The sequence below is a fragment of the Staurois parvus genome, unplaced genomic scaffold (genome assembly GCF_062004578.1).
Source record: "Staurois parvus isolate SC_StPar_1 unplaced genomic scaffold, SC_StPar_1.0 ptg000332l, whole genome shotgun sequence".
In the NCBI taxonomy this organism is placed as follows: domain Eukaryota; kingdom Metazoa; phylum Chordata; class Amphibia; order Anura; family Ranidae; genus Staurois; species Staurois parvus.
Window position 1 is genome coordinate 1,240,190 of NW_028318128.1, and position 18,194 is coordinate 1,258,383.

The following is an 18,194-nucleotide window of genomic DNA, read 5'->3' on the forward strand; positions in this document are numbered from 1 at the left end:
AACCACTTCCCGACCGGCCGTTGTATATAAACGGCCGGACGGTGGCACTGCAGGGTCGGGTGGCCGTCTATAAACGGCCTCCCCGCACCCTGCTTGTGCGCGCTCCCTGGGAGCGTGCAGCACCGCGATCCGGTGCCCGCTGTGTCCGGAGGACACAGCGAAACACCGATCGTCGGACGGGACCTCTGTACGAGGTCCCGATCATGTGATCACTGATTGGCCAATCAGTGATCACATGCAAAGTAGTAAGCAAGATGTCACTTCTGACATCATTGCTTACTACGTGTGAAATCTGTGAATGATCACAGAGGTCACATGGTACAAGGCTATTCACAAAAGCCTTGTACCATGTGACAAGCTGTGACCAATCACATCTCACTCAGTTCTTCTCAATGAGTGCAAGAATGCACACAGAGAGAAAGAGAAATGATTGCTTTTACATCCTATATGGGTGTAAAAGCAATCAGTGTATAAAAAAAAAAAAAAAAAAAATCTTCATCACCCCTCACAAGTAGTACAGTGTCACCATGGTGACACTGTACTGCTAGGGTGACAGTATGTAAAAATAATATAAAAAAATAAAATAAAAATGTAAAAAAAAACTGTTTAAAAATTATAATTTTTGCTTATAAACTAATTTGGATTTTTTTTTTTTTTTACTAAAAAGATAACGGAATAAATTTTGGCTAAGATTTATGATGAAATATTATTTATTTGCAAAATTTTATAAAAAAAACACTTTTTTTCAAATTTTTTGGACATTTCATTTACATAGCAAAAAAGATACAAATCCCAGTGGTGAATAAATACCACCAAAATAAAGCTTTATCTATCTCAAAAAAATGGTAAAAAATTCATTTGGGTACAGTGTTGCATGACCGCGCAATTGTCATTCAAAGTGTGATAGCGCTAAAAGCTGAAAATTGCCCTGGTCAGGAAGGGGGTAAAAGTGTCCGGTCTGGAAGAGGTTACCGTATTTTCCGGCGTATAAGACGACTTTTCAACCCCTGAAAATCTTCTGAAGAGTCGGGGGTCGTCTTATACGCCGGTGCGAGCCGGTGTCAGGGCGGCACTTTTTCGAGGGGCGGCGGCGCCGCCCCCCCCTCCTCCTCCAACGGACACCAAATACAGGGGTGGGCAGAGGGGCTGCTGTACCTTATCTGGCTCCGGTCCCACGACGATCCGGTCCAGGAAGCGCGGCTGTTCCTTCTTTCAGTTCGGCCGCTGGATGGTCACGCGGCCGCTCGGCTCCGCCTCCTCACCGGTGATTGGGCGCCAGCACTGGAAAGGCACACAGGCGACCAATCGCCGGCGAGGAGGCGGAGACGAGTGGCATGCGAAAATCGAGCGGCCGAACTGGAAGAAGGAGCAGCCGCTCCTCTCCCCCACTGACACTAACGATGGGGCACTATTCCTCTCCCACTGACACCAACGATGAGGCACTGTTCCTCTCCCACTGACACCAACGATGAGGCGCTGTTCTCCCCACTGACACCAACGATGAGGCGCTGTTCTCCCCACTGACACCAACGATGGGGCGCTGTTCTCCCCACTGACACCAACGATGGGGCACTATTCCTCCTCCCCACTGACACCAACGATGGGGCACTATTCCTCCTCCCCACTGACACCAACGATGGGGCACTATTCCTCCTCCCCACTGACACCAACGATGGGGCACTATTCCTCCTCCCCACTGACACCAACGATGGGGCACTATTCTCCCCACTGACACCAACGATGGGGCACTATTCTCCCCACTGACACCAACGATGGGGCACTATTCTCCCCACTGACACCAACGATGGGGCACTATTCTCCCCACTGACACCAACGATGGGGCACTATTCTCCCCACTGACACCAACGATGGGGCACTATTCTCCCCACTGACACCAATGATGGGGCACTATTCCTCCCACTGACACCAATGATGGGGCACTATTCCTCCCACTGACACCAATGATGGGGCACTATTCCTCCCACTGACACCAATGATGGGGCACTATTCCTCCCACTGACACCAATGATGGGGCACTATTCCTCCCACTGACACCAATGATGGGGCACTATTCCTCCCACCAATGATGGGGCACTATTCCTCCCACTGACACCAATGATGGAGCACTATTCTCCCCACTGACACTAATGATGGGACACTATTCCTCCCACTGACACCAATGATGGGGCACGATTCCTCCCACTGACTAATGATGGGGCACTATTCCTCCCACTGACTAATGATGGGGCACTATTCCTCACACACTGACACTAATGATGGGGCACCATCATTGGTGTCAGTGGGAGGAATAGTGTCCCATCATTGGTATCAGTGGGAGGAATAGTGCCCCATCATTGGTGTCAGTGGATGAAATAGTGCCCCATCATTGGTGTCAGTGGATGAAATAGTGCCCCATCATTGGTGTCAGTGGATGAAATAGTGCCCCATCATTGGTGTCAGTGGATGAAATAGTGCCCCATCATTGGTGTCAGTGGATGAAATAGTGCCCCATCATTGGTGTCAGTGGATGAAATAGTGCCCCATCATTGGTGTCAGTGGATGAAATAGTGCCCCATCATTGGTGTCAGTGGATGAAATAGTGCCCCATCATTGGTGTCAGTGGATGAAATAGTGCCCCATCATTGGTGTCAGTGGATGAAATAGTGCCCCATCATTGGTGTCAGTGGATGAAATAGTGCCCCATCATTGGTGTCAGTGGATGAAATAGTGCCCCATCATTGGTGTCAGTGGATGAAATAGTGCCCCATCATTGGTGTCAGTGGATGAAATAGTGCCCCATCATTGGTGTCAGTGGATGAAATAGTGCCCCATCATTGGTGTCAGTGGATGAAATAGTGCCCCATCATTGGTGTCAGTGGGAGGAATAGCACCCCATCATTGGAATACCATACTGAAATCAAATCTGATTTCATTTTTATTTGGTGTGCGTTGGAAGAGGGGTAGTCTTATACGGCGAGTATAGCTCAAACCCTATATTTTAGCAGGAAAAGTAGGGGGTCGTCTTATACGCCGGAAAATACGGTAATTGTCTATGGATTGTTAAAAAATGTCATTGTTGCAAATCAATATTCATAAAAAGAAAGCCTTGCTTGTCCTTAAAGACTATGTATTATGTTGTTATCTTAACCTCCCTAGCGGTCTGATTATGTCCATATTTCTGTGTTCAAAGTGGTACATTTTTTTGCATGGAAATATGTATTTTTTTTATTGTAGACCTGTAATTTTTAGGAATAACTCACTGAAATCTGTCCGAACAAGAGTCTAGTAATCTTGGGTATGATAAAATTTGAAACACGAAATCAAATTATAATTTAATAATCATAAAAAATAATATAATAAATTTAATTCAATAATATAATCAAACCAAAAACACTGAAATTTGAAATATAGCGCCAAGTTCACACATAACTGAGCAAAGTCGCAAAATCGTTTTCAGTGTCTGATGATGAATTTCCCCACGAATCATTATCACTCAATTCTGCAAGTGGTTCTGATTTACTATCGCTGTTCTCTAGCCGGTCTAAAACCGCTTTTGACCTAAAGGGACGCTTTTTGGACGCCATGAACGTTTCTCAGTTTCCAGGCCGAAAGAACAGTAAAAATACAGGCAGGGCGCAGGACAAAGCACTCGGGACAAAATGTGAATGAAATGGTTTGATACAGTAATGTTTTACTATGTGATTTTAGTGAATGTCACTTTTTGTCATTTTCAAATTTCCCGCCAGTTCCGTCCCCCGTATGTCCCGACGCTCGCAGTGGACGGAACCCAGAAGACAGATGCCTGCATCCGCCGGAGGACATTACAGGGGACACTGCAGGAGGGACATCGCGGAAGCGCAGGACAAGGTAAGAGAAGAACAGATCCCAGAGCAGCGCCGCATGGTAAGTCCGAGTGTAGGTCGGGGTTACCGCTTGTGGTACTGAAACTTTACCCCGAGTTACACTCGAGAATACCTCCAGGGAGGTTAAATAATAAAGTTATCGCCAAATAAACAGGTCCATAGCAGAAATGTAAAAATTGCTCTGGTCTATAAGGGAGTGAACAGGTGTGAGAGCCAAAGTGGTTAAGAACTGAGGCTACTGCACCCTTAACCACTTGCCCTCCAAAGGATTTACCCCCCTTCCTGACCAGGCCATTTTTTGCGATACAGTGCTACATTACTTTAACTGGCAATTGCGCGGTCATGCAATGATATACCCAGGGATGTTCAATTCATATCGCTCGAAAACTGCAGTTCCGGGTGCCAGGCAGATATTTTTTCTTTTTAAACTTTAGCCCTGCTGCTGTCAAGCATCAGGGCTCACCTGTCAGGTGGAAGCATTGCTGCCTGATTCCTGCCCACTATGGTGCCAACCTCCACCCCCCAGCCTGCTATGTCTCCCGGACTCAACTTTCCCATCTGCAGGCTCAGTTCAGTGGTCGCCAGCGGATATAGGGGAGGGAGGAGAGCGGATACATCCTGCATTTGCGCGGGCTGCTGTACCAAAGGGAAATGCAGAAAAAGTCCCTGACCCTTTCCAAAAAACGTACCGTGTGAAAACGCGGAGATATGAAAGTGTTCCATAGGAAATCAAACTGACTGCAGTGCGCTTCTGCAAAACGCACCGCAAAACACTTAGGTGTGAACCTAGACTAAAATGCATCGAAGATGCACCGGAATGCACCTAAACTGCACTGGAACGCACATGTTCTTACTTAAGTTGAAGAAAAAATAAGGTAATAAATTAACCACAATGCATAAAAACGCACCATAATGCATTAAAAAAAAGCCTAAGGGCCAGTTCACATTATAGAAACACAGTCCAGATGTGCTCTGGGTGTGTTTCTGCATGAGCACTTTTGACGCGTTCCAATGCGTTTTTAAAGCATTCCAGTTAATTCCCCCCCTTTTTTTTAAATTTAAATAGTGACATCTGAAATCCGTTCCAGTAAGGGCCGGTTCACACTATAGAAACGCAGTCCAGATGCGCTCTGGATGTGTCTCTGCATGAAAGTTTTTGATGTGTTCTGATATGTTTTTGATGCGTTTCAGTGGTTTTTATGCATTCCAGTTCATTTTTCTCCCTTTCTTTAATTTAAATAGGGACATCTGCATTCCAGTGTGTTCTGGTGCATTTTTGATGCATTTCACTGTTCCAGTACAGTCCTGTGCAGGAAAATTGCAGCATGTTCCATTTTTTTTCTGGAACTGCAAGCGCTGATGTAAACTAGGACATTAACAACCATATAACCTACTTTCTGTGCGTTTTGTATGCACAAAAAAGCAACTGAAACACATACAGTGTGAACTGGCCCTTATACACACACACACAGAGAAACGCATCCAGACTGCATTTGTATGGTGTAAACCGACCTCTGCTCACATCTGTGCAGGCTGCTGTACCAGAGGGAACCACAGGAAAAGTCCCTGAGGGCCGATTCACACTATAGAAATGCTGTCCAGGTGTGTTCCGGATGCTTTCTGCAATTGACACTTTCCAGTGCATTTGTATGCATTCCAGTTCATTTTCCCCCCTTTCTTCAGTTTAAATATGGACATGTGCGTTCCAGCGTTTTTTTGTGCGTTCCAGCACAGTTCTGTACACAAAAACATGCAGCCTGTTCCACTTTTTTTCTGCATCCAGAACGCACTGGAAATCAAACACTGATGTGAACTACGACAATGACAACCATATAACCTACTTTCTGTGCGTTTTCAATGCAAAAAAAACCCTGAAACGCATGTCATGTGAACTGGCCATGACCCCTTTGTTTATTTTTCTTCTTGAACGCATGTGCATAGAGCTGCAGCCCCATGTGTTTACACGCAGCCAGGAAACGCGACACGTTTCCGGTGTGGGGGCCAGGACGGCTAGGCTGCACTATGGGATCACATAGACACACAGTGCTGGGCAATTCAGGCCTCCAGTCCCCTCCGAGGTCTATGGTTACTTCACCCCCATTCTCTTATCACAGATGGTGGGTGATTCCCGGGCCTCCCTACCATCACAATGGACGCTCACACACAGCACCATGCTCTACGTCCATGTGTATACACACCAAACATGTCTGCCCGCCAAACACGGCGTTATAAGAGGCCATTCCTTACACCGAACCCGCCACACTTACCGGAATACCTCAGAAAACCCGGCCGCCTCCAATTACAATACCGCCACGCACAAAATGGCCCCGCCGCTCTCACACGCAAAGAACATTGGGAGAGCTGAGATTGCGCGATGCTACAAGGACCAATCAGAGTAGAGAGGCATGAACCGGAACCGGCTGTTGCCCTTACAGAGAAAATGCAAGCGCCATGTTGGAATAGGGCGGTTTAGGTTATTCACGTGTAAATTACAGAGAAAACAGGGCGGGACTGGTCCATTGTTGTACGAATGATGTCCATGGTGTGCCCAGCGCAGTACTAATAAAAGTATGGCATGAGGGCATAGGACACTATCGAACATGGCCCACTCCTGTCCGAACAAAACACAACGGGGAGATTTATTAAAACTTACATTCAGATTTGGTGCGGCTGTGCATGGCAGCCAGGGCCGGGGATTCCACTAGGCCAGGGGTCATGAATTAACATTCAAGGAGGTCTGGTTCCTAAAACTTTTCTTCCAGCCCAGAGGTCCAGATGTTTGCTAGTTAAAGAAAAAGAACCACCTTACATAAGGTGTCCCCATCAATGTGCCCTCATATTGTGTGTCCCCATCAGTGTGCCCTCATATCGTGTGTCCCCATCAGGGTGCCCCCATACGTCAGGTATCGCCATACACGAGGTTCCCCCATCAGTGTGCCCTCATATCGTGTGTTCCCATCAGGGTGCCCCCATACGTCAGGTATCGCCATACACGAGCTTCCCCCATCAGTGTGCCCCCATACGCCAGGTATCGCCATACACGAGCTTCCCCCATCAGTGTGCCCTCATATCGTGTGTTCCCATCAGGGTGCCCCCATACGTCAGGTATCACCATACACGAGGTTCCCCCATCTGTGTGCCCTCATATCGTGTGTCCCCAACAGGGTGCTCCCATACGTCAGGTATCGCCATTCACAAGGTTCCCCCATCAGTGTGCCCTCATATCGTGTGTTCCCATCAGGGTGCCCCCATACGTCAGGTATCGCCATACACGAGCTTCCCCCATCAGTGTGCCCTCATATCGTGTGTTCCCATCAGGGTGCCCCCATACGTCAGGTATCACCATACACGAGGTTCCCCCATCTGTGTGCCCTCATATCGTGTGTCCCCAGCAGGGTGCTCCCATACGTCAGGTATCGCCATTCACAAGGTTCCCCCATCAGTGTGCCCTCATATCATGTGTTCCCATCAGGTTGCCACCATACGTCAAATAACCCCATCTGTGTTTCGCTATAGATCAGTAGAACCAGGTGGGGGTGGGGGAGGGAGCTGGGAGGAGAAGCATGCTGCAGGGGAGGGGCACACATGAAATCATTGGTTTCTATGATGCCGGAAATCCTAACAACTAATGACTTTAGTAAGGATCCGGCAGAGCAGAATGGTGAGCTGTTAGTCTGGAGTGGGCCCTCAGTAGGTCCGGATCCAAACCATGGCCTGCCATTTAGTGAAGGCTGCACTAGACAAACTAGGCAGCCGCCTAGGGCACACTGTCACCCAGTGTGTGGTCTATGGACCTCTTGTATGAATTCTTCATTTTTCTGCAGAGTCCCCCTCTCCTCATACACAGGGAATGATGAGGGAATGGCGGTATTTTTACTCTGCACAATTGTCTCACAGCCTGTCCACACACATGACCATATATATATATATATATATATATATATACTGTATATATACACAGGGGCGGACTGACAACTCATGGGGCCCCTGGGCAATAGGGATCATGGGGCCCCTGTGTCCTTGCCCAAACTCAAAAAAGCCTATGAAAAAGGTACCAGGGGCATCTCATGGGGCCCCCTACTGACCTCGGGCAGTACCCGAGTTTCCAAATGGTCAGTCCGCCCATGTATATACACACACAGACACGACAGTATTCCATGTAGCAGTGAAGTGTCGGCTCCCCCTAGGATGGGAAGTGAGGACATTAGCCCAGGACCCCAGGCGGTCAGCAGTCTGATTGGAGGATCAGTCCACACATCTCCAGTACACACACTGGCACACACGATCCTCGCACTGTAACAGGGAGGCGGCTAGTGACCAAATGGGGCATGTCCAGTGCTGGTTCCACCTTCATCTATACAGCTGGATCCAATCAATAGGCAGAGGAGTGCTCTAGTTGCAGGATTAACCCCATGTGAGGATGATGAGGGCCAGATGTGTATGAGAAGGAAGAGGTGTAGTGCTGGGAGGCCGCCTGTGCTCACTGAGAGACGCAGTCTGGACTCTGCACCCCGGCAGAAGCCATCAGAGGTGAGTCGAGCCTAGGAGGATGGCAGGTCATAGAGGTGACAGGAGGAGGAGGTTGGGGTGAGGGGAGTAGATGCTGATTGATCGTGTGGGACCCGGCCACATCATGAATGATCCTTCAGCTGAGGGGAGGGGTGGCAGAGTGAAAGGAAGAATAGACAGAGGAAGATACCGGGTGTCTGGGGCCAGTGTAGCTGCTGAGCTGCCACACCTTCCAGTGTTCCTCTCAGACTCAGTCCCTTACTGCAAACCAGATGGCAGTTGCTGATCACTGCGGACTTTGGTAACTCTGTCTCTTTTTAATTTTTTTGTTTCTTTTTCTGTTAATATAGTTAGTTTATATTTGGTTAATATATATTTTGTCTTTAATATTGGTGCTGGTGGCATCTTATGACACTTATTTTTGCAAATTAAAAGAAATGTAGCAGTTTCATATTTTGTCGGTTTAATATTTTCTACTGTGTTTAAAAATATTTATTTATTTAATTTAGTTTTTTTTTTCCTGGGGGTTGGGGGGAGGGCGCAAGAAGCTGATCTTGCCTAGGGTGCAAAATAGTCTAGCACTGGCCCTGATGGCAGCCAATCAGCTTCTAATTTCAGTTTGTTCAATTAAGCTTTGATAATAAAACATGGAAGCTGATTGATTTCTATGCAGAGCTGAAGCAGGTTTTGCACCATGCAGTTTTAGTAAATCTCCCCCAGTGTCCATCACTGTCTGCCTGCCTTGCTGACTACAGGCCCTTCAATTCAGCCCTCATTCACACCTGAGCATCTTGTCACGATTCCTGACCTGCGATGACACTCAAGATGAAGCGATCGGTGATGCGCTGTGTCCCTGGGACACAGCGCATCACCGATCAGCAGAAAGAGCCGATGACTTCATGTGATCAGCTGTGTCCAATCACAGCTGATTGCATGTAAATAAGGAACTGTCGGTTATCGGCATTCCTCTCCTCACAAGCTGTCATGCTGACAGCTCATGAGGAGAGGAGAGCCGGTAATCAGTATTCCTCAGAGGGGGCATGTACACTGAATATCAGAACACTAATGATCAGTGTGCCCTGATGATCAGTGTAGCCCCATCAGTGCCACCTGTCAGTGTCCATCAATGCCACCTGTCAGTGCCCATCATTGCATATCAATTCCATATATCAGTGCCCATCTGAGCTGCCTTTCATTGCCACCTATCAGTGCCTGTCAGTGCCACCTATCAGTACCAATCAGTGCCACCTATCAGTGCCAGTCAGTGTGGCCTATCAGTGCCCGTCAGTGCCGCCGAACAGTTTCAGTTAGTGCTGCCTATTAGTGCCATATATGAATACTGCCTTTTAGTGCCCATCAGTGATGTCTGTCAATGCCCACAAGTGCCACCTACCAGTGCCTCCTCATCAGTGCAGCCTATCAGTGCCCATCACTGCAGCCTCATTAGCGCACATCAGTGAAGGAGAAAAATTACTCATTTACAAAATATTATAACAGAAACTAAGAAAAAAACTTTTTTTTTCTTCAAAATTTTCAGTTGTTTTTGGTTTGTTTAGCAAAAAATAAAAAACCCAGCGGTGATTAAATACCACTGAAAAAAGCACTATTTGTCTAAAAAAAATGATAAAAATTTCATATGGGTACAGTGTTGCATGACCGCGCAATTGTCATTCAAAGTGCGACAGCGCTGAAAGCTGAAAATTGGCCTGGGCAGGAAGGGGGTGATAGTGCCCGGTAGACAAGTGGTTAAAGCACCCACTGCTTCAACTTTCTTTTTTGAAGCTTTAATAAATCTTGGAAAATGCCCTGTGTGTGTTGATTTTATATTTGTTTTAGTAGAACCCCTGCTCAGTAGTACCCCCAGATCTGCTGATCCCCCACTCAGTAGTAACCCTCAGCTCTGCTGATCCTATGGTTTACTAACCTGTAACAATTGTGCGCAATAGAGACATGGAAGCTGTACGTGTATTGCTTGGACAATTGGACTCTGCAAGTATTCTGTCTTCTTTACTCCTTTCCTTTATTCCTCTGTTGCTTTATTGTTCTCTTTATGTCTTTAGAACATCCCTTTCTGTAAATATTTTAATTGCATCATTTGACCTTTTCATTAATAAACCCTATTTTGAAAAGTGTTAAAATTATCTCTAAGGCTTTTAATGCAAACTAAAGAATCCCTTTCTCTTGAAGAGTGCTACTGTATATAATAATCCTCTGAATATACCTGTCTGTGGTGACAGTGTGTGTTACAGATGTTTATTGTTCACATCAGTTCTTGCTAATATTGTGAAGGGTTGATAGTCCCAAAGCTATCTGGTGGCAGTTTGCAGTTTAAAGGGTTAATTGCATAATTAATTAACCCAGTGACAATCGCTCTCAGGCTGCTGGCACATAGACTGATCCCGCAAGCTGGAAAATCTCTAGGCAGGATGCAGCTGAGAGTGGCATTGTTACGCAAGTGCGTTGTGAGATTGACTGGTCCTTTGTCACGAGTTGGTGAGAAAGGCAGGTGTTGGGCACCGCATTCGTCGCATTTTTTTAGTGCTTTGTTCAGCAGATATCCTGCTCAGTAGTAACCCCCAGCTCTACTGATCCTCTGGTTTACTGACCCTCCTCTCTCTCTCTCTCCGCTCACCTCCCGCTATACATCTCCCATGCTGCTCACCATGTGTGACATGTTAGTTTTTCCTGCTACAATCCCCCAGCTCTGCTGATCCTCTGGTTTACTGACCCTCCTCTCTGTCCAGTCCCTGCTCACCTCCGCTATACATCTCTCATGCTGCTCACCATGTGCTCCAATCCCCCAGCTCTGGTGATCCTGTGCTGCTGAGTCCTCTCTCTCCAGTCCCCCCTCACCTTCTACCATAGTGTTACCATACTGCACACCGCATGTGCTGTCTGCTAGTTGCTCCTCTCCAGCCCGGACCTCGCTCAACTTCCTGCTGCTCTAATACTACACACCAGATGTGATATCCGCACCAGACACACTTCCAGAATATATACACGTGAACCGAAAGTGCCTGCTGATGACATCTTTCTGGTTCGCTTGTTGGTTTCCCAGTGCATCCTGGGCTATCATATCTGCAATACATCCAAAACAAAGCAAAGCTAATTCTCTGTAAAAGCCCCTCAAAATCTTTGGGAGCTGAAAGCGAGCTTTGTCATAGACTTCTATAGAGGCTTTGGAGACACTTTGAGGCACCAGGAAAATTATATGGGGTGTAATTTTTGAAGCGTAGCAAAGTAAAACAACAGTGTGAACAGGACTGTAAGGTAACCATTTTATTTAGTGAAAGGAGATTTGATTAGCATTCAGAGTTCTTTAAAAAAGCGAGTCCAATGCCACATTGTGAAGTGTAAACGAGCCGCAATAGATGCACTAGTCCCCATATACTTCCAGCAGCTCACTTAACAACCAATAGGTAATGTTCAGAAACATGTAGATGTCCATAAGCACCTTGGCAGCTGCAACTCTTCAAAATGTCCGCCGGGTGGCAGGAACACTGAAAAAAATCAAGACACAGAGCATTCAACCATCATAGTATAATACTGTATGAGGAAAGAACAAAGAGAGGGCGCAGAGGCCTAGTGCATTACCATAAAAATGTTTAATAAGAAATAAAATAGGTGTTGTACTCACAAACGACAATAAAGTCAAGGCACATCATAAAATAACAGCTGGGTCAACACCGCGCTGAGTAACAGTTCGTAATGGGGAATGTAGACATCCAATAGGCTGACGCGTTTCGAGGACTTGCCTCTTCCTCAGAGTAGGAACACTGAAAAAATCAAGACACAGAGCATTCAACCGTCATAGTATAATACTGTATGTTTTATTTTAATCAGTAATAAAAAAATCACTTGCACTGACTTTTAGACGCGCATAAAAAGCGAAGTATCAACACTCTCCTCCTGCAGCCTCAGTTGGAAAAGACCAGGTTCCTGGGTTTCTGAGGGGTGATGCAGGCTCGCCGGCCTGAATCTAGTCCTACATGCTGCTGGAACTCCAATGTGATCCCTGCTACTGACATATAAAGAGTGTGGCCCACAATGCGTATGTGCCCAACGACAGGTCAAGTCGGCTTGGTCAGTCTTTTTTATGCACACCTGAGTCCTCATGCACATTGGAAGTTTTTACAGCTGCTGTTTTTGACTTTTGACGTTTTTTTCTACAGCCAGTAAACCCCCCAGCATGTTATCCTATGTGTCCATGCACACATAGACTGTAATCAACATTTTTTGGCAGGGACGTTTTTTGGCTGGAAAAAAAAACAAGGACTAGTGGGTTTCTAGAGGAGTTTTTTAGCTGTAAACAGGGGCAGACTGACCATTTGGAAACTCGGGCACTGTCTGAGGGCCCGGGGTCAGTAGGGGGCCCCATGAGATGCCCCTGGTACCTTTTTCATAGGCTTTTTTGAGTTTGGGCAAGGACACAGGGGCCCCATGATCCCCTATTGCCCGGGGGCCCCATGAGTTGTCAGTCCACCCCTGGCTGTAAAAATGCTTTAATGCTGAAAAACCTAAAACACAGTAAAACACCGCAAACCAGCATTTTTTTTACCAAAAAATTTTTTTTTTGGTCAAAAAACCACTAAAGAATGCGGGAAACTGTCACTAGCACCACTAAACACTAATGCAAAAATGCTGAAAAGAAGCTGAAAAACCTCACATTTTTAACATGACTTTATACAGCTAACGTTACCTGCGTTATCAAAACGTCCAGTGTGCATGAAAAATGTGAGCGCAATTGATTTGCTCTTACTAACTGAAATATATCATATTACACTATGGGGGGTGCGTTCTCGCTCTCTCTTTCTGTCTTGCTGCCCCCAGCTATCATAGCTGGGACTTTGATGAGCAGTAGAAGCACAGCTGGACTACACAGAATGGCAGCAGCACTTCAGGATGGGATCTCCTATTCCTGTACAAGAACCCCTCTGTTCTAGGGACCAAGCTTTTTATGCTCCAAGCCACTATATGGGCACCCTCCCCCAGGAATTGACTCAGATTGCATAAATATTCAGTTGATGATTTGACTCTCCCAGCCCTCTACCTTCCAGAACCCTGCAGAAAGCAGGGGGAAGCAGTCAATCCTGCAACCAGTGAGACACAGAAAAGACCAAATGAATCAATCACAAGCAGTGAGCCATTAAATAAATGAACCTAACCTTGCACCTGTTTAGGAGGGTGCTACATTATTTATACTTTTAGCTGATCCATTAGGTCCAGTGCTACTATCAGATCAGAATGTCTGGCTTCATGTGCAGCATGCTTATGTGGCAGCACTCAAATATTGCAGAGTTCCCCTTTAAACTTTAACATTTCTAATAGCCTCTGTTTGCAAAAACAAGGTCTTCAGCTCACATTCCCCCTCCCTTATTTCCTGTGAAGTAATGTGTTCCAGTCTGTAGCTGGTATTCTTTATCTGTAGCTGAAGATAAATCTAGTAAGGCCATGTTCTGAATTGCTTAGAAAGTTTTGTGAATGTACAGAAGGCAAAAGAGGAAATACATGCATTGTGAAGCAATTGTTGATATGTATACTCTGTGAGATGCTTTTTAAGCTACTTAGCTTGCTGGCATGAGCCCTTGCTAGGTCACTCAGCGCTGATTAATAAAAGGTTTGTTTTCCACAAGTTCATGTCTGGAGTTTTACCTGGTATTGCCAAAGTTGCTACTACATTTCTTCCAGGACCATGCAGCACATTTCCTAAGTAAAAGTACCAGGTTTCTGTGCTTTAACAGGTTAGTGTTAATTAATCAAAAACCAGGTTCCTTGTGCAGGTGGTGAGCTTACATAATTTGTCCAAACTTGTGGCACCTCCTAATTTGTGTGTTTTGAAGTTTTAGGGAAAGTTTTAAATGATGCCTTTAGGAAACGCAACAGCCACTTCCTTTCAGAGACATCTTCACTTTGTCCTGAATGGGAAATTGGAGTGTGTGTCTAGTCCAGGGGTGGGCAAACTTTTTGACTTGAGGGCCGCAATGGGTTCATATATTGGACCCGGGGGCCGGACCAAGAGTAGATGAATGATGTGTATGTGTCATCCATAGTAAGTATAGTAATATTCCCCCATAGTAAGCATAGTAATTAATCCCCCATATAGTAATTCGTCCCCCATATAGTAATTCGTCCCCCATAGTAATTCATCCCCCATATAGCAATTCATCCCCCCATATAGTAATTCATCCCCCACATAGTAATTCATCCCCCACATAGTAATTCATCCCCCATATAGTAATTCATCCCCCCTATAGTAATTCATCCCCCATGTCCCCCCTGTGTCAATTCACTTACCTTTGCTCCGCGCATTCCTCTTGTTCCCGCGCCGTTCGGTGTAGCATGAAAATCTGTCTCCTATGAGGATCTGTCCCCCTCGACGTATCTGCGCATGTGCCAGTTTCAGGCATTAGCAGCCGATCGGCGATCTCCGGCACATGCGCAGATACGTCGAGGGGGGACAGATCCTCATAGGAAACAGGGCGGACTGTGAGAGGAGCCTAGCGGGAGCCTAGCTCCGCGGGCCAGATTAAAAGGTCCGCCGGGCCGTATACGGCCCGCGGGCCGTAGTTTGCCCATTGCTGGTCTAGTCCCTACCTCAATCCACTGATATCCCCTTTTCATTCTCCTCCACAACTCCTCTCTCTATTGCAGCCACCATCAAAATAATAAATGCTAGGCATTGCATCCTGAAGGGCTTCCCCAACACCAGGTAGTTAGAGCCAGCTGCAACAAGGAAGAAGTGAGAGGTGGGCACCGGGGAGGCGAGTATCAGTGGGTAGTATAAGGGGGTGCAAGGCTTTACCCAGAAAAAAAAATAGCAAATTGACATACTGATAGGGGAAAGCAGAATAATGCTGGACGTAGATGGATTGAAATTTGGCTGGTTCAGCAGGAACAGGATGAATTTCAAACAGTGTGTGGCTGTCCCCATTTGACAGAAATCAATTTTTACATCAAATGGAAAACTTTTTCAATCAGCAGCTTCAGACGCTGATCAGTGTACTCTGACAGCAGAGAGTTCCTTTGTCATAATACAATGTGCCGGTGGGGGGGTATTTCTCCTTCCACCTGGTCTGTGTGAATGGAGTAATCAGTTTTCTTTCAACTCACTGAATGAACCAAAAAAACATCTACGGCCAGCTTTACAGAGATGAGCTCATGAGTCTGCTGCTTTCCTTTTCACTGCTCAGACATTAAAGAACGAGAAGTTGTAAAAGTAAAAAATTGCAACAGAGAAAGATTGGATCTGTCCCCTGTAAGACAGGTCTGTGATCTGTGGCAGAGCTGTGTATATCTCATAACTGGATGGGCAGAAATACAAATCCTTTGACAGGAAAAACTGCTCCCCAAATGTATTTTATCAGTACATATTGCTGTTTGCCTGGAGTGCAGGTTTAATGAAGAGTAGATGTGTCACTCTGTGTATTGCACAACCATGATAAAAATGTCCCGTTTTTAGTATGTGTGCTTACCTTAGAATCTGTGGGCAGCACAGTGGCTAAATAGTTAGCACTTCCGCCTGGCAGTACTAGGGTCTTTGGTTTGAATCCCAACCACGGCACCACCTGCCTGGAGTTTGCATGTTCTCCCTGTGCCTGAGTGGGTTTCCTCCGGGTTCTCCGGTTTCCTCCCACACTCCAAAGACATGCTGGGAGGTAAATTAGACCCTGTCTCAATTGGCCCTAATATGTGTATGTACAGTCAGGTACATAAATATTGGGACATCGACACAATTCTAACATTTTTGGCTCTATACACCACCACAATGGATTTGAAATGAAATGAACAAGATGTGCTTTAACTGCAGACTGTCAGCTTTAATTTGAGGGTATTTACATCCAAATCAGGTGAACGGTGTAGGAATTACAACAGTTTGCATATGTGCCTCCCACTTGTTAAGGGACCAAAAGTAATGGGACAATTGGCTTCTTAGCTGTTCCATGGCCAGGTGTGTGTTATTCCCTCATTATCCCAATTACAATGAGCAGATAAAAGGTCCAGAGTTCATTTCAAGTGTGCTATTTGCATTTGGAATCTGTTGCTGTCAACTCTCAAGATGAGATCCAAAGAGCTGTCACTATCAGTGAAGCAAGCCATCATTAGGCTGGAAAAACAAAACAAACCCATCAGAGAGATAGCAAAAACATTAGGCGTGGCAAAAACAACTGTTTGGAACATTCTTAAAAAGAAGGAATGCACCGGTGAGTTCAGCAACACTAAAAGACCCGGAAGACCACGGAAAACAACGGTGGTGGATGACCGAAGAATTCTTTCCCTGGTGAAGAAAACACCCTTCACAACAGTTGGCCAGATCAAAAACACTCTCCAAGAGGTAGGTGTATGTGTGTCAAAGTCAAAAATCAAGAGAAGACTTCACCGGAGTGAATACAGAGGGTTCACCACAAGATGTAAACCATTGGTGAGCCTCAAAAACAGTAAGGCCAGATTAGAGTTTGCCAAACGACATCTAAAAAAGCCTTCACAGTTCTGGAACAACATCCTATGGACAGATGAGACCGAGATCAACTTGTACCAGAGTGATGGGAAGAGAAAGGAACTGCTCATGATCCTAAGCATACCACCTCATCAGTGAAGCATGGTGGTGGTAGTGTCATGGCGTAGGCATGTATGGCTGCCAATGGAACTGGTTCTCTTGTATTTATTGATGATGTGACTGCTGACAAAAGCAGCAGGATGAATTCTGAAGTGTTTTGGGCAATATTATCTGCTCATATTCAGCCAAATGCTTCAGAACGCATTGGACGCCGCTTCACAGTGCAGATGGACAATGACCCAAAGCATACTGCAAAAGCAACCAAAGAGTTTTTTTAAGGGAAAGAAGTGAAATGTTATGCAATGGCCAAGTCAAATCACCTGACCTGAAAACCCTATTTTTCTTCCATAAAAAAAAACGAACGGACGAAAAATGTATGTAAACTGATGAAAAACAGATATGAACTGATCAGTTTTTTTTTTTTGGAAAAAATGTGACTGAACTGATGAACATCCATGTGAAAGGGGCCTAAATCTAGGTATTGCGAGGGCCTACCATTACAATCCATTTATATCCAGTTGAGGGGGCTTGCACTACATAGCTGCTGGTAAGGGTCATGTCACAGTATCAATATTCCAGTTGCTGGTGACAGCTCACCAGCACCATGAAGAGCAAATACTCACCTGGTTCCACATGCTGCTACCTCACAGTCGAGATGAGCAAGCTGTTGCTCAGTTGCTGATAAACGTTGCAGAAAGTCACTTGCCAGTAACAGGTCATTCATGTAAACAAAGTGGGAGCAACATATGATGGTAGCAGGGAAATATTTACACTGCTTTGTATTTCAATAGGATTACTAGGGTGCCCAAATCTAAAGTTGGTTATAATGGTGTTTCTCAACCTTTTTTCAGTAAAGGCACCCTTTAAAATTCCACACAATCTTGAGGAACTCATTACAAAATGTAAAAAACTAATGGTTTTACCGAATGTAACAACATTTGCACATTTAGGACACCCAATGTTAGAGGTGATTTATTCTTCCAAAGCAAACACACTTTTGCACACTGGTATGGACTAGTATTCCATTGTTTCTCTTCTCCCTCAGTGTTTCTCTCTCTCTCTGCTAATGTGACCCCAGTGCTGATGAGGAGGGGCAGGGGAGGTGGAGGCAAGTAAGGATGCTCTGCAGGAGCCTGATGTCCTTATCAGTTGATAACATCATTGGTATTTATCTCGCCGGCGGCTAGAAAGTTGTAATGATGCACAATGAAAACCTGTGGCTTTGTGTAACTAAAAGGCAGGCTTGATCCACCTGCTAGCGTGTATAC

The 18,194-nt window shown here is 45.7% G+C and overlaps 1 protein-coding gene across 1 annotated transcript in view; it reads right to left on the reverse strand.

Moving 5' to 3' along the window:
- The window catches only part of DHX9 (DExH-box helicase 9), a 46,860-nt gene extending 40,622 nt beyond the window's left edge, over positions 1 to 6,238 (reverse strand). The window contains exon 1 of the mRNA XM_089683985.1: positions 6,131 to 6,238. The gene's annotated coding sequence lies outside the window, so the exon portion shown is untranslated. The remainder of the gene's footprint in view (positions 1 to 6,130) is intronic.
- Positions 6,239 to 18,194: the final 11,956 nt, after the last annotated feature.